Source organism: Octopus bimaculoides, chromosome 7 (genome assembly GCF_001194135.2).
Source record: "Octopus bimaculoides isolate UCB-OBI-ISO-001 chromosome 7, ASM119413v2, whole genome shotgun sequence".
Classification (NCBI taxonomy): domain Eukaryota; kingdom Metazoa; phylum Mollusca; class Cephalopoda; order Octopoda; family Octopodidae; genus Octopus; species Octopus bimaculoides.
In genome coordinates this window covers 8,722,945-8,728,372 of record NC_068987.1, presented here as the reverse complement: position 1 = coordinate 8,728,372, position 5,428 = coordinate 8,722,945, and the positions used below count along the sequence as shown (strand labels likewise).

At 35.0% G+C, this 5,428-nt stretch overlaps 1 protein-coding gene across 12 annotated transcripts in view; it reads left to right on the top strand.

Annotated features, from left to right (window-relative positions):
• Window positions 1–5,428, top strand: part of LOC106877289 (liprin-beta-1) — a 370,011-nt gene that overhangs the window by 221,822 nt on the left and 142,761 nt on the right. The gene's annotated exons all lie outside the window — the stretch shown is intronic.

Genomic DNA, 5,428 nt, shown 5'->3' with positions numbered 1-5,428 from the left:
TCTCTCTCTCTCTCTCTCTCTCTCTCTCTCTCTCTCTCTCTCTCTCTCTCTCTTCATGGCATATTCATGCCATTGATGAATCATGTCTTGTTTCTCCTCCATTTATTTCTGTCTCTAGCAACATCACCCAGGTCTTCCTTGCTCTGCACGTTCATTCTCTTCTTCCTCCAGTCAAACATCTTCATTCTCTGCCTTCCTCTCGCTCTCCTTCCCTCCAGCTCGGTCTCCATGTAATGCTCCATTCTGTTATCTTCTCTTAGAAAATGGCCAACAAATCTCCACCGTCTCTCTCTCTGATAGTATCCATCAACTGTCTCCTCACTTCCACATTCATCACCCTCTATACCCATGAAATTCTAAGCATTTTTCTATAAAACCACATTTCTGCAGCTTTGAGTCTCTTCTCCATGACTTTTACATATCGTCCAAGACTCACATCCATACGTTAGCACCGACCAGATGTAGCACTTCAACAGTCTTTTCTTGACTTCCATTCCAATTCTCTTTGCACAAAAAAAAACTCCTTATATCCATAAAAGTCTTCTTTGCTAATCCAATTCTGCACTTGATATCCTTATCTGACCTTCCATCTGATGTTATCCAACTTCCCAGATATACAAAACTGTCCTTCTGCTCCTATCCCAGTTCCATTCACTGTCAAACGACATTTGGGTACCTGTGCTAAAAGTCTTAATTAACCATAGAATTTGTTTCGGACATGTTTTCTAGCACAGAACCTCACCAGTTGTCAAGATCCTTTTGCTATTTTATTCATGAAGCTTATGATCCAAAAATTCAATAGTAGTCAACTTAATTCCTATGTTAAAAAATGCTGTATGGAAATCATTATCATTCTGTTGTGCCGTTATTGCACTTTTTTACTTGTCTAATGGTTAAGGTGTTGCAACTTATGATCACAAGATTATGGTTTTGATACCTGGGCCAGGCGATGTATTGTGTTCTTGAGCAGAACACATCATTTCACATTACTTCAGTTCACTCAGCTGTAAATGAATAATTCTAAGGATTGATGATGTTGATGATGAATCTATTTCACTAATCCTATCACATCTCTTTGGAAATAGATTCAAAATATGAAGTGCATATTTAGTCCTTAAATTATTTGGGTTTTTTTCTCCATTTGTTCTATCATTTGCAACTTCATAGAAAAACGTGTAGTCCTCTGATACTTGATACTCTAATAGGATTCATTTACTCAGAAACTTAAATTTTGTAGTTACATTAACATAAATGAATTTACAAACGGTTCCAAAAAGGTTGTTTATTAGAAAACTAAGGAGAGCAGGGATAGGATAACATGAAATGGTTGGTCCAGCTTTGATTAATGTCATAAAATATCAGTACTTTTTTACACAATTAATTCCAGTGGTATTTTTTTCTTCTTCTTTTATATCAGTATTATAAAACAAATGTGAGTCTAGTCTAAATGACAACAGATTTATGCAAGACATTTTACAAATGTTATTCCTCAAATCTTAAACACTTTATTCAACTAACAGCCTCCTGGTACTAGCAAATTCAGTTGGACCTACTTTTGAATATTTATTTCTATTTTCTACTGGCCACTTTGCTGTCAGTATATATCAAATATTTGCTGATAACATTTCCAATAAATAATCCTTTAACAGGAGTGTAATGTAGTATGTAGTAGATTTACAGCTCATAGATAAGAAAGGATATGATGCTTTTTTAATAGATAAGTAACTTTTTCTAGACAGCTTTCTTTCTACATGTAATCATTAGTCTTTCATTGGATATTTGATATAACACTCAATAGAATAACCTCATTATATCAGTGGAAACTAGTTAAAATTATAAACAATTAAAGCAGCATTTCTTTTAAAGTGGATACATTTTTGTGAAAGCTTCTTTTTGTAGATACATTCGTTTCCATATTTCTGTTGAGATACTCTGTGTTTCTTTCAATTAATTTTAAATATAACAAAGAATTTAGTAAAATAACTTAGTTATCATTAAGCTAGTGTTAGGAACATAAATTGTGACTAAGGTTTGATGGAAGATTAAGACATTTGTACTCAGAGCCAGAGGCAGTTTCATCCAGGTTGGTATCAAAAGGATTAAGAATTGTTTCTCTTTTTTATTTATTTATATGTTTCAGCCAAGTGGCTGCGGTCATGCTGGTGCACATATATATTTTTAACCCTTTTATTATCATATTTCTGTTGAGATGCTCTGTGTTTCTTTCAATTACTTTAAATATAACAAAGAATTTAGTAAAATAACTTAGTTATCATTCAGCTAGTGTTAGGAACATAAATTGTGACTAAGGTTTGGTGGAAGATTTTAATTCAGAACTTTTGAAAACAAGACATTTGTACTACAGAGCCAGGGGCAGTTTCAGGCAGGTTGGTATCAAAAGGGTTAAAGTAGAAGTCACTTGCCCAAGGTGCCACTCAGTAGGACTGAACCCAGAACCATGTGGTTGGGAAACAAACTTCATACCACACACCCATGACATCATGAAATAAAATTAAAATCACAAGTATTTAATAAAAATAAAAAAATGATTAAGAAAAGACATCTAGTTGTAATATGAATTGCTGCAATGTAAAAAGGAAAAACTTCATGTGAAAACAAAGCAAACTAACTGTAAAATAGTAAAAAATATATTTTAAAATGTTTTGTCATGTACTTTTCAACTATCAACCTGATGTTTTTGTGTGTGTACGTTTAACTGATAAGATAAGAAAGCAGGTTAATAATTGAAGCCCATCTCAACTTAGTCATCACATTTGTCCAGTATTTAATTTGTTATTTTTATTATTATTTTTTTAAACATGATTTAGCATTTGTTTTATCAAGAAACCGTTCCATTTTTAATGAGTTATAATCATGTTTGTTATATCTTAAATATTTGAGTAGCGAAATAATGTAGCTTATGTGAAAATATTTTGTTTGAAAATGGTGGGTAATTGTTGTATTTCATCACAATTTATTTTTCAGATAGCTTATCAGTTGTAACCATTCTATTTGTGTTGTATACTTGTTGGTTTAGGTCTATATAATTTGGAACCTCTGGCCTAAATGATGACGAAATTCTGTCTGAGACAAATTTAAGCTTTTTTAAAAATTTACTTAGCTCAATTACTACTCTGGGTTTAACAATCATTTTAACTCTTTAGCATTTAAACTGGCTACATCTGGCCCAAATATTCTTCTTATTTTATGTTCAAACTGTCCAAATCCTGCCTTTCACACCTACCCTATGTTGTTGGCACTCCGTTGCTTACGACGTCGAGGGTTCCAGTTGATCCGATCAACGGAACAGCCTGCTCGTGAAATTAACGTGCAAGTGGCTGAGCACTCCACAGACACGTGTACCCTTAACGTAGTTCTTGGGGATATTCAGTGTGACAAGGCTGACCCTTTGAATTACAGGCACAACAGAAACAGGACGTAAGAGTGAGAGAAAGAGTACAGCAGGGTTCGCCACCAACCCCTGCCGGAACCTCGTGGAGCTTTATCTCTGGCCCTGAAATAATAATCCTTTCAACTACAGACACAAAGTCCAGAAGTTGGTTACATAGACCCTAGTACTTGGCTGGTACTTATTTCATTGACCATGAAAAAAAAAATGAAAGACAAAGTTGATGCTGGTGGAATTTGAACTCAGAGCGTAAAGCTAGAAGAAATGCCACAAAGTATTTGGTCCAGTGTGCTAACAATTCTGCTAATTCCACTGTCTTAACCCTGAAATAATAAAAATGATTTAAAAGGGAGAGAGAGAAAAAGACAGAAGAAAGAACTTTACTATCAGTAGAAAGAAGGAAACGGTAAATAAATGATAAGGATAACATTGTTACTAGTTTACGATTTTTTATTTTAACTTTTTTTTTTATGTTAATATGTTCTATATCCTCTCATTTTTGTTTTCTTTTCAGGTAAGTTATCCATCATTTTCGTAATGTATTGAACATCATTGATTATTATTGCCAGATATTGTGAGTACTGTCTACAGTCTTCTGTCTTTGATACCTCGTTGTCTTTTACAGTTCAACAGAAATCTTTTATCATTTCAAAATTTTATTTTCATATCATTTATCAAACTCTCTCTCTCTCTCTCTCTCTCTCACTCACACACACACACACACACACACACACACACACACACACACACACACACACACCAAAAGGGGTAACATTTGATCTCCTGTTCTATAAAGTGCATCTTACTTCAACTACGTAGGTGTCCCAGAGACTCAAGATAATATAACGAACAGAATAATCCTTTCTACTAAAGGCACAAGGCCTGAAATTTGGAGGAGAGGGGCAGTCAATTACATCGACCCCAGTACTCAACTGGTACTTATTGAGTATAAATGAATAGAATAATGACAATGGTCAGTGCAGCTGGAGGACAAAATATACAATATTTAGTTTAGTCACATGGTTCCACGTTCAAAACCTGCTTTTCTTTTTCTTTTTTTTTTATATCCTTCTTAGGCTAATGAAACAACTAGATATTACTGTCTTGAGTCCTAGACTCCTACAACTGATTGCCTAGTTTCCATGATGTATAAATGACCAAGAGCACAACATTTTTTTTGAATGGGATACCAGTCCTTCATAGGGTTATTCCTTTACAACTAAGTGGACAGGAACAACATAAAATGAAGTGTTTTGCTCAAGAACACAACACACTCCCCAGTCGGGGAACTGAAACTATGATCTTGCAGTCATGAGTGTAACACCCTATTCACTAGGCCACCATTTTTCAAACCTCTTTGTCACAACCCACTCAAGGGTTGGGACCCACAGCTTGAAAAACGCTGCACTTGGCTATGTACCTTCACAATGAAACAGTTGCACATTATGTAATGCAACTGCTGCACTTGGCTTCACACTGCCTTTATAAAACATTACTATGTCGGATGTTCACACTAAGATATTTTATTCTTTTCCTTGTTTCAGTCATTGGACTGTGGCCATGCTGGGATACCATTTGAAGGGTTAGTCACCCCCAGTACTTAAGTTTAAGTCTGATACCTATTTGGTCTGTCTCTTTTGCTGAACTGCTATGTTACAGGAATGTAAACAAACCAATACAGGTTGTCAAGTAGTGGTGGGGAACCACACATAAACATTAACAATGGGCTTTCACACAGTTTCTGCCCATCAAATTCACTCACAAGATCTTTGGTAGAAGACAGTTGCCCAAAGTGCTGCATAGTGGGCTTGAACCCACAATCCACATGGTAGTAAAGTGAGCTCCTTAAACACACACACACACACACACACACACACACACACACACATACACATATTTAGAGTAAGAGACAAAAATAAAGTGAGAAATTTTTTTTTCTTTTACTTCAAGAATTTTACCTCATGTAAAATGGAAGTGATAACTTTACTCTCAGTGACAATTTCTTTTGCAACATCTAAA